The sequence below is a fragment of the Diceros bicornis genome, chromosome 17 (genome assembly GCF_020826845.1).
Source record: "Diceros bicornis minor isolate mBicDic1 chromosome 17, mDicBic1.mat.cur, whole genome shotgun sequence".
Classification (NCBI taxonomy): domain Eukaryota; kingdom Metazoa; phylum Chordata; class Mammalia; order Perissodactyla; family Rhinocerotidae; genus Diceros; species Diceros bicornis.
Window position 1 is genome coordinate 49,498,860 of NC_080756.1, and position 12,034 is coordinate 49,510,893.

The 12,034-nt window shown below is 39.7% G+C and overlaps 1 long non-coding RNA gene across 1 annotated transcript; it reads left to right on the top strand.

Annotated features, from left to right (window-relative positions):
- The first annotated feature begins 1,328 nt into the window (after positions 1-1,328).
- On the top strand, positions 1,329-11,746 carry LOC131416319 (uncharacterized). The gene is made up of 3 exons (XR_009222578.1): positions 1,329-1,557; positions 6,665-6,942; positions 10,506-11,746. It is a non-coding gene; the product is annotated as an uncharacterized LOC131416319 (long non-coding RNA).
- The last annotated feature ends 288 nt before the right edge of the window (positions 11,747-12,034 follow it).

Sequence of the window (12,034 nt, forward strand, 5' to 3'; positions counted from 1 at the left end):
AGGCTCCTCTTGGCTCTGACAGCTGTTCTGACTTCCATTGTTTCTGATGACCTGGATGGTTTTGAATAGTATTGGTCAGGTATTTGGTAGTATGTCTCTTTATTGACATTAGTCTGATATTTTTTCCCTGGTTAGACTGGGCTATGGGGTCTTGGTTAGGATACCACAGAGGTAAAGTTAACATGCCATTTTCATCATAGCATATCAAAAGTACATAAAGCTGCTAGAAGCATTTGGATGCAGGTTTTTGCATGGATGTAAATCCCTTGGGTAAATACCTAGGAGTGCAATTGCTGCATCATACGGCAAAACTATGTTAGGTTTTGTAAGAAACCCCAAACTATCTTCCAAAGTGGTTCTACCATTCTGCATTTCCCCAGCATGAATATCAGTTCTTGCTGTTCTGCATCCTTGCCAGGAACTGATACCGTCAGAATTTTGGATTTGGTCATTCTAATAGGTGTGTAGTGGTACCTCATTATTGTTTTAATTTTGAATTCCTATTGACATATGATGTTAAGCATCTTTTCATATATTTATTTGACATTTCTATATCTTTTCTGGTGAGGTGTCTTTTTAGATCTTTCATTAATTTTTTATTTGTGTAGTTTTGTTTTCTTATTGCTGAATCTTAAGAATTCTTTGTATAGTTTAGATACAAGTTCTTAAGCAGATGTGTTTTGCAAATATTTTCTTTTGGTCTGTGGCCTGTCTTTGGAATCTTTTCAGAACATAAGTTTTTAATTCTCATATGGTTCAACTTAGCAATTTTTTCTTTCAAAGATTATGCTTCTGTTGTTGTATCTAAAAACTCATCATACAGCTCAGCTCAATTTTCTTTTATGTTTTCTTTTACAAGTTTCATAGATTTGCATTTTACAGTTAGTTTATGACTCATTTTGAGTTCATGTCTGTGAAAGGTGTAAGGTTTGTGTTTAGGTTCATTTCTGGGTTTTTGCATATGAATGTCCAGTTTGTTAAAGAGAAGGGCCACAGGCCCAAAATGGCATCACTTGTGCTAAAGCTCATGATACCAAACCTAGATTTAGTACCTGACCTAATTGCAGTTTTGACCTTCCTCAGAAATGTAATCTCATTCAACCACCTGGAATTTTCTAGTCAGTACTAATGAGGTAATCTGTCATGTGTGCTCTCTCTGTCACTCAGAAGAAGAGGCAATCTTCATGATAAAACCCTTGCTGTTCCCTTCCCCTCAAAAGAGGATCTCCTGGCCTGAAACATTCCTGTCTTTTCTTTTGCTAATACCTTCTTACCCCACCCTCTATTTGACAATAAAAATCTTCCACTTTGTAGAACCCCTCTGATTGCCCTTCTAGTTGCTAGAGGGGATGCTGTCCCATTCATGACTCATTTAATAAAGCCAAATAGGTCTTCAAATTTATTCAATTGGATTTAACTTTTATCACAGATTTGGTGGCAACATCAGGATCTGAAGTGAACTTCTGACGGCATTCAGGGAAAACAAGAAACACAGGTGTGGTGCCCTGTGAACTCTTTTGAGTTCACAGTCTTTGTCAGGGTGTCCAAGGGCCCTTGGTAAGTTCTTCTCAGTTTGAGCTCTCCTCTCCTTTTTCATTTGAGCTCTCAATCTAATTGGCTTTCCTTTATAGGTCAGGTGGTTGTTGAAAAAACCAGGACCTTGTCACCGTAGTCAAATCAATGAACACAATGACAAGGGATTGAGGAAAAGAAAGTAATTTCTGTTTTTGCTAGCAAAATGAATATGTGAGGCCAGTGCCTTAAAACCCACTATCCTCTTGAAGTGCTAATAGCTAGTGTTTTTAAATGGAAATCCGTGGAAAGGAATGTATGGTACAAGGTTTTAGATAGGGGAGGGGAAGCTGTGGCTTTGTAGGTTGGCACCTTCCTATCAGCCTGCATTTGGCCTTGCAGGGCTGTTTGCAGGGAGGATGATGGTGAGGTAGGGGAAACTGCAGGTGGATGTCCTTGGTTGTCTGTCTCCATGATGAATGGTGGATTTCGGTGCCAGGAAGTCAAAGAGTTCGGGTCTGGGAAGCCTCATCTTCTTGATATTCTCCAGATATCAGTTTCCCTGTAACAAAATTTCACAGGACCCGTAACTAGCCAAATTTCAGTGTGAGCCCCAGTGTGAGACCACCTGGGCTTTAACAATTTGTAACTTCCATTTGCCTTGTGAAATTCAGGGATATCAAGGTTAAAAAAACCAATAGTTACATGTGAATGTAACTTAGAGAAGCAGGGAAAGGAGATGAATGCTTTTTGTTTTAACCCCATATGTGCTGGGTTTAGTGTAGGGGAACCAATATCAGGGCTGGCATCAAGGTCAACTTGAGCTGGTAAGTGATTCTGCCTGGAGCCCAGTCGAGCTGGTAGGGGATACTTCACAAAGCCAGTTGAGATGGCTGATGGTTCTGCCCTGGACCAGCCCTTAGAATTTCAGACCGCAATTACTCACATGGAAAATCCCATCCCTTAGCCCTATCCCTGAACTGCACATTGCAAACTGATGATGGTTCAGTCTACTGCTCCCCGTTTGTTTGGAATCCCTCCCCAGATTCCAAGTTGGGAACTGATGGTGGCAGCTGCAGTTCTCCATTTTGTTTGTAATCAGTCCAGAGTCTTCATTCCTTGGAGTTTGCTGGTGTTCGGGTGGAGGAAATTCCTCCTTCTTCCTTTCTTGTGTTCTTGGGGCTGGCCTAATAGTAAAATTGACACAAGACCAGATTAACAGTAGAAAAATCTAATTTAATTACCTGCATATGGGAACATCATAAAGAGTATGCTTGGAGAGTGAACAAAGCAGGCAGAATATGTATCTTTTACACCAGGACAGGAGAAAGAAACTTAGTTTTGTGGTACGTAATTACCAAAGTTTGTTTACGCAGGTTCTTAGCCCTGAATTCCCTAGCTCTAGTGATAAGGATGCAGGGAGAACACCTTTCACATAGGAGATTTATTTCCTGCTTTCAGGGTGAACAGAGACAGGAGGATCAGAATGCCCTTTTTGCTTTTTAAGTAACTTTAACTCATAATAGTCAATATGCCATTGTGGGACATCTTGAAGCAGCCTGTCCTGCGCCCCAACACTGGTCCAATCCTTTCCTCCAATACAAGGTTCCACTGGCATTGTTGGTGGCGCACATAGGGTCTTCTTGTGGCAAGGATGCAGTAACGTCTCTTGGTTACTGATGATATATTAAGGTGTACATGTTTGTCTTGCTTTGTGTAGATAAAGGCTAGTTGCTAGTGGGAATCTCAGAAGTCAAAAAAAGCTGCAAACGTTGGTGGGCATGGGTTGAGCCTTTAAAATCTGTTAGAACAATTGTCACCTTTAGCTTGACAGTAGGTCACCAGCGTATCTCAAGAAAATTTCTGCACAATGAGGTCCCAACCCTGCTGCATGTGTTTCTTAGGTATTTGCTTGGCTCTAAGAAACCCAAAGCCCTAACTAAAAGAAATGGAATGCTTTATATCCAAAGAATTGAGCATGCCGCCTTCCAGCACACCTGCTTATTTTATGTCCAAGAGCTGTAGACCCAGAGGCTGTATATATTTGCAAAAGAGGGAAAATCTTGCTGGAGGCAGCCTAGAATTGCAATGACCTTTGTGAGGAGCATTCCAAACATGTAAGAAAAGCAAGGGCTCCAAAATTCAATGCACTGGAAGATTCATTGCAAAAGGCTAAGGAAAATTAAAGAGATAGGTAACTAAAACAAAAAGATTACTGGTGTGACTCCTACTGCTCCCCTCCATCTCCCTTTATGTGAGTGCTCATTCTAGTCATTCTCTTTCTGAATTGTTTTTCTGCTTTGAAGAGACTACAAGGGGCAAAAGAAAATCCACCATGCTAATAGCTTTACAGCTACAACAGCTCGAAGGCCAGAGGCCCAAAATAACACGTGGACCTCCCCCATTACACTCTCCTAAGCGTCCGTTATCAAAACACCAACCCAGCAATCACCGTCTTAATGGTAATCAACTAGGGCACTGGAGAGAGATTTTCCTCCCAGGTTCCATAGAAATTCTTCTCAAATGTCCTCCCATCTTCCTTCAAAGGAGGGCCCTCATATGAGACCCTTCCTAAGTTGATAGGACTCTGAGTGATTTTCTGGTAAACACCTAAGGGAAAACTAAAATGAAAATTAACGGGGTTGTTCAATACTGTCATAAATATTTATTGTTTTTCCTGGCTAAAACCTGACAAGATATTTGAAAAGATTGAATAAACTTTTGATCAGAAATTTGGCCAAATTGGAAACCGATATTTGGTGCCTGCCAGGAAATTTTTTTAAGCCTTCTTTCCTAAGCTAACAGTACCAGAGGGAAAGCAATATTCCCACAGAAGGTGGATGGGTGTGTCATTCCTTTGATATCATTTAAACGACAACCCAACTCTTTGGGGCATCAGAAATAACTATCTTTGTGCTGAAAATCTCTGAAGGGCCAGAAGTGTAATCCTAGAGAGTGGTTTACGGTTCAACTTTTGCCACTTCCAAAAGCTCCCCCTTTCGTGTCAAAATGCTTATAGATATTGAGACATTAGAAACTGTGTTCAAATCTGTCCAACCATACAATGCCAATGGAAAAGACACTTCATAATTGTTTACTTCTTAATTATTACTTCTTAATTTTCACTAGAAATTAAAATTCTTAAGGGTTACGAATTCTAATATATGTAATTAAAGCTACTAGAAATAATAGGGGAAACAACTCTAACTGCAAGGAAAGTAGAATGTGTTTTTGGTTAAGAAAAGATATGAGGTATGAAGATGCATTCTTGTTAAGGGAAATGAGACTAAATTTGTCTAAACTAGAACTTCTGGTTATTTCTGAAAGGATAGGAGGGGAATAAGGGACAAATTTAAGAAGAGAGAGAGAGAATTTTACCTTGTGTAATCAAACTGGCTAAAATTAGATTATTATTATAACGACAATAATATTAAGCTTTAATATCACTAGTGTGCTTATGCTTAAGTAAAACTAAAATTTAGTTTTCTTTCATCTGCTAAAGAACAAAGTTCTCTGGGAGTATTGGTAGACTTTTTTTTTTTTTTTTTTGTGAGAAGGATTAGCCCTGAGCTAACATCCATTGCCAATCCTCCTCTTTTTTCTGAGGAAGATTGGCCCTGGGGTCACATGCATGCCCATCATCCCCTACTGTATATGGGATGCCACCACAGCATGGCCTAACGTGAAGCGGTGCATCAGTCCATGCCCAGGATCTGAACCTGCAAACCCCAGGCCACCAAAGTGGAGCACATGAACTTAGCTGCTACACCACCATGCCAGCTCAGTAGGCTTTTGATAAAATATTGTGAAAAGTTTTCTGCCTGGACAGCAAAGATTTTGTGTCTTACCAACTGTGCTTTGCACTATCTTCATCAGGGCTGATTGCTTAACATCGAGTCTTCTTAAAATTAAAAGAGCTAAGTTTGGTAACAATTATGTAACCTTCTATATTTGTTTTAAAGTCTTTTTTTGGTACTTTGGTTGAATAGATAATTAAGTATTGTTTCATGATAATTTGTGACCCTATTTAGTCAAGTGTTCAAAACTTTTGACTTTGACTTCCCATAATCAAATTCTAGAAATGAAGTCTTTTCGACTTGAGAGAAACTTTGGGATCTTTCCAAAGGGCCCCTGGAGCATCCTAAAGTTTTTTTAAACTAAATTACATGGGAAGCATTGTCAAATACAAAGTAATCCTAAGCCTTCTTTATGTTGTATTTGCATAGGTATATGTGTCCTAGAAATTGTGTAAAGTTCCTAGAAATCTGGTATGTCCTAGTATAAAATGTTTTCATCAAAATTGAAGCTCACAATAAAAGGACTGAATCTGAGTGTTGGAGAAATGCTCTAGCTGACTATCATTAAAGGTAGAAGCAACAGAATCTTTAAAGATTGTAGCACATATAGATGAAGTCCTTTCTGTTTCTGCAAAAAATGACCCCACATTGCCATATTTTTGCCATCCTGATGTTTTTGCAACGTAGCAATAGTCTGCATCTGAATCTGAGAAATTAAAATTAGTAAACGATGGCTATAAATTAAATGAACAGTTGGGGCTATGGGAAATCCAAGATGGCCACTTGATTCTTCCCAGCTCTCTGACAAAGCCCATTTTCATGATTTGCATTCTTTCACCCACCATAGTGCATTTAAGATGACTCAAATTATGAATAAACATAGTGGGAATAGTTCTACAGAGTTACAAAAACAGTCTATCAGCAATGTCTGACCTGCAAGGTCCATAACCCTGGAAAAACAATTTTTGTCCCCAGAGGCCTCATACTTTCTCCCTCTGGACAAATGGAACACTTGGAGCTGGACTTCATCCAACTGCCACTTACTATGTGTTATCAATATGTTCTTGTTATTGTATGTATATTTTTTGGATGAGTTGGAGCATTCCTTCGCCACAAGATCAATGCCTTCACCGTGGCTGAAGCTACTGGTCTCTCCTGGCCTAAGGCATTTTCTTCGTCTTGCTAGCTATTTGAGGAACCTCTTTGGGAAACATAAACTCACTCTGCATGAGATAGTCACCAGCAGACCAAAGTTAATTGGTATAAAACTTTCTCCTGATCTCTTGTTTTCTCATGCATGTATGACCAGCTGCTGGAAATATTTGATGTCTTATGCTCTAGCCTGTCATCAACAGGTTAAAGAAGCCTCCCCAGATCCCAGTTCAAAGAATCCTGTGGTTTCAGTCTAGAACCTGGTGACTGGGTATTCTGGAAGTGTCATCAGCCCTTGAGCTCCATTGGAAGAGACCTTACCAAAAACTCCTGACCCCTAACATTGCTACAAAACTAGAAGACACTGAGCCTTGGATAAACATCTCTCAGCTAAAGAAGGCTCCACTTGACATCTGGACCTGTACAGATGCTGGAAATCTCCAATTCAAACTGACAGGGAAGAGAAGAAGGTGATATTGAGGTAGGCTGCTTCTGCCCAAGATGATGGATCAAGACTTCGTACTTTAACTAAACATAAAACCCTTTCTTCCTTTCTTTCTTTCCTTTACCCCAACATTGGCCTGGAAAGATAAAGGCATCATCCTTATCCTTCAGGACATTGCTATGGGAGGTAACATCTGAAAGATAGAACAAATTTTTATTTCAGGCTAGGAGAAAATCTAAGTGACCCCTCACTTGAACAGGCAAATCTGACAATTCCTGTGAATGAATCCATTAACAGTGCCACCTTAGTGGAAGTGGTTTGTGCCCCAACATGATTTATTTTTGTCTGTGGTGACTGTCATTCTCTTTGGACCTATAAATGCCTAGATGGCTGGCACAGAGCTGGACGATGCCTCTTAGGTTATCTAATTTTGCCCCTAACTGTTCTAGAAAGGAAGTAGGAAGAGGTCTAAGCTTTTACGATTAAGGATTGATTTCTTTTGGCACTTCCCTACTTCCCTGGTCAGGAGTAAATACAAATGAGGCTATAATCAGGAATCTCTCCTTAGCTCTTGAAAATATTGCAGAATTTACCGTCAAAGCAATAGCTGCCGAACAAAATCTATATACTTTCTGGCCAAAGTTGTTCTTGATAATAGAATAGCCCTTGATTACCTTTTAAATGAGCAAGGAAGTGTCTGCATTGGCTAATACAACCTGCTACACCTATATCAACACTTCTGGAGAAGTTGAAACTCAGTTACATAAGATCGCGGCGCAAGCCACTTGGCTTAAAAAGATGACTCCTTCAATGGGTCTTTCTTTGACTTATTTGATCTTGATTGGTTTGGCATTTGGGGGCTATGGCTCCAAAGTGCCCTCCAAACGTTGGGAATTATCTTGTTTATAGTTGTGATAAATATCCCCCTGAAGCATTGTATTCTTTCAAGATTTCAATGTATGTTTGCAGCCAATAACTAACAGGCAAATGATCTCCCTAAGCCTGGAACATCAGAAAAGAAGTGAAAAGAATAACCGATTTAAGGATTAAGAACCTGGAACCACGGCCTGTCAATGTCACAGGGATTAAGCAAAATATTCTGACTTATGGGTACTATACCATGAATCAACATAGCTATGAGAACTACAGAGAGGTAACTGAGAGTAGCACTAATGCCTTAAGTTTTGATCACATCCCTCAGTCAAGGTGCGAGTCTGATCAAAAGGGGGGAATTGTTAAAGAGAAAAACCACAGGCCCCAAATGGCATCACTTGTGCTAAATCCCATGATGACAAACCTAGATTTAATACATGATCTAATTGCAGTTTTGACCTTCCTCAAAAATGTGATCTTAATCAACCAGTGTGGAATTTTCTGCCCAGTACCAATGAGGTAATCTGTCATATGGACCTTGTCTATCACTCAGAAGAAGAAGAGGCAATCTGCATGATAAAATCCTTGCTGTTCCTCTCCTGCATAAGATGTCTTGGCCAGAAACAAACATTTCTTTTCTTTGGTAATACCTTATTGGCTGACCCTCCTCTTGCCTATGAAAACCTTCCACTTAGCACAACCCTTTGGAGTGCCCTTCTAGTTGCTTGAGGGCATGCTGCCCAGATCATGAATCATTTAATAGGGCCAATTAGATATTCAAATTTACTCTGTTGAATTTTATTTTTCAATGAGTTGTTCCAGCACCATTTTTTGGAAAGTCTATCCTTTTTCTATTGAATTGCCTTTGTTCCTTTGTCAAGGGTCAATTGACTATTTCTGGGATCTCTATTCTGTTCCTATGATCTGTGTGTCTGTTCTTTTTCATTGTCATGCTATCTTGACTACTATAGCTTTAAAGTAAATCTTACAATTTTGTTCTTTTTCTTCAGTACATGTTGGCTGGTCTAGGTCATTTGCTCTCTCTGTAAGTGTTGAATGTATTTTTAAATATCTACAAAGTAGCTTGCTGGAATTTTGATTGGTATTGCATTGAATCTATACATCAAGTTGGGAAGAATTGAAATCTTATCAGTATTGAGTCTTTCAATCCACGAACACAGAATATCTCTGCACTTATTTAGCTAGTATTCTTTGATTTCTTTTATCAGAGTTTTGTAGTATTCTGCATATCTAGCTACCTTTTCATTTGAAAGTTTTGGCTTGTGATCTTCCTAAGAAACATCATAGGAAATAAAAATTGTCTGTCCATCCAATGCTCATAAAGCTAGACTCTGAAATTGTACTTTTCTTGTTATGCACTTCATAGGAACTGAAGTGTTATTTCCCTAACATTAAGTACCTTTCCCAAGACCTATTAAGTCCAAAAAGCTAAGCCTCAGTGAGTCAGGTTAATGCCAGCCTCAGTGACCTCACACTAAAGTCACAGAGGATCTCACACCAAGGTTCTAGAAACCTTCCTCATTAAGGCGTTAGAGATTCTCGCACTAAAGTCACAGAGGCCTTACAGTAAGGCCATGGAGGTCTCACTAAAGCCACAGAGATGTCTTACCAAGTTCCAAATGTCTCACTCAGCTTTTGGGTCCTATGTGCTTCTTGGCTTAGAATCCCAGGAAGTTTTGCATGACTCCCAAGTAGATTCTTCAAATTTCAACAAATGAAACTTGTAAGGTGTATCTCAGAAGTTTCTTTTGTCACTTAAATACAGTGAAAACCACTAGATTGTCTCATATTGCTCTTTATGCTTTACCCATTGGGCCAAATAGCAATCACTAATCTGCCTTAATAGTCTTCAGGATTATGATGACAGGAAGGTAAAGAGTCCCATGGGACTTTTTCTTTTTCTGATCAGTTCTTCATCTTTGACCTCAGAGGATCAATTTGTACCCAGTTCTTCTCTAATGATCTGACATTAGATAGAAATGATTATTACTTAGTTCTTGGTCCTGGACCTGTCACCACTTTATTGCCCCAAGTAACTCAAAGGATGTTTTGGAAGAACTTAACTGTTTCTCCAAGTTGTTTTCTTAGTTATTTTAAGAGATACAATCACCAATCGCCCTGAATTGGTCTAAACTCCACTGCAAGTGATATGCCTGGGCAACAGGTGGAGAAGTGCCCAAGAGATTATATTTGCTTCATTATTTGTTAAGATATCTACCCCAGGGGGAGTTTAGGCCTTATTACCGTAATGTGTGATGTATGTGTAAACATGTTTTCCAACTAAGCCTTTTCCAACTAAGCCTGTGCATATACACCTCTCCTTTTTGAACATTCATTCCCCCTTCAAAATAAAAGGCCCCTGTTTTCCCTTTCTTGGGAGGTACAGCTTTGGAAGGGATTCCCTGTTGTCTCTTTACCTGTTGAAAATAAATTTTACTTTGTGTGACAACTACTTCTGGTGAAGGCCTTGATTTAAACTCACCAAGAAGTGGACCCACTTTGGTTCAGTGACAGAACTGGATGGTAATGACTATTAGTAGTAACTAGTACTTGTGATACCGGCTCAATACAATGTTGACATAAGGGAAGCCATATTGTAGAAAAGAAACCATATTGCAACTTTGGATGACCTCTGACTAACTCTGGACTTTATGGCCCCTCCCAGCTGCAGTAAGTTGATAACTTTGTTCTTTTGAGTTCCTTAGGAATGTGATGACCCCTGGGCAGAGGGTCTATGCTGATAGCCATCATCAATGACAACTGAAAGATCAAGATATTGGGCATTGCTCCAGTCTCTGATGCATATCAAGTAAAACAAAAGACTGCCAGGAACTAAGACCAGATGGATGCTCCCACTCTGAGACCAGCTGCCTCCACCCAGTAATCAGGTGGATGCCCCCACCTTGAGACCAGATGCTTCCCCCACTTAGAAACCAGCCCTCTATATAACTGGCCTGTAGTGTTTGTTCTAGAAGATGGGTTTTTTTTGTACATGAGTCGGCCATCTTCCCTCTTGATAGCAAGCTGTAATAAAGCTCTCTCTCTCCTACCACCTTGCCTCTTGACTATTGGCATGTCTTGTGGTGGGAAGATGAATCCCCTTTTTGGGCAGTAACACTTGTATGTAGTTTAAAAGGTTACAAGCATTTTTGCATATTCTATCCTTTTTAATATTTAATTTTGTGACTTAGGATCTGTGTTTACTCTATTTTGAGAAAGAATGTCCACAAAACTCATTGCTAGATTGGTAAATTCTAAATGCACTTTAATTCTCATAAAGGAAGAAGCTGAGGCTCAGAGAAAAGGGTCAGTCAGTCAGTGAGGAAGCTGGTCTCCATTCCAGGTACCATCCAGTGCTTTCCATGGTACTACACATCCTTCCCTGCCCTTTTACTCATGCCTTTGAATGGGGAAATGGCATCAGAGTCCCCAAAGGAGGAGTGAATAAATTAAAATAACAGCAGAGATCAAGATCTGAGGCCCTAGGGAGATGCAGCTCACTGAATCTGACTCACTTGAAGGTGCCAAAACTGGTCTATTGTATTGAACATAATACACAATGGGAAAGTGGCATTGCGACACAGAGAGTGCCTTTTCTCCAGCTAGGAGGGAATAAATTAATACATTCAGTTTCAAATATCTGCCCCTAAGTCAAGTTTGAGTCTTTGTGGAAATGAAAAAGAAGATAATATGTGAACTGTATTGTTGAACCACTAAATGTAGCATAACATAGGTATTAAGATCCTACATTCTGGAGCCAGAGGGTCTGGGTTTGAATCCCAGTCCATAACTTGTTAGCTTTGTGACTAATTTTTCCGATCATCAATTCTGATTTGTTGAGATTTTTCCCCACACCACCAAGCAATTCTCTGACACCAGTTGGGTGTCCTAAAATTTGAGTAAGTTTTGACACTATCTACCCAGAGATAGCCTCAGATTCAACAGGTTAAGTCAGATTCAACAGGTTAAGTTTCAAGCCCACAAGACTGCCCTCCACTTCAGAACCAATTGCAACTCCAGGTTGTTGCCTGTACTTCTGACCTACTGGCTACTAATCAGAGATTCTCACAACCCTTTCCTTGAGTTTGATTAATTTGCTAGAATGACTCACAGAACACAGGAAACCAGTTTACTCGCTAGACTACTGGTTTATTACAAAGGATATTAAAGGATAGAAATCAACAGCTAGCTGAACAAATACATAAGGTCAGGTCCCAAACAAACAAGCTTCTGT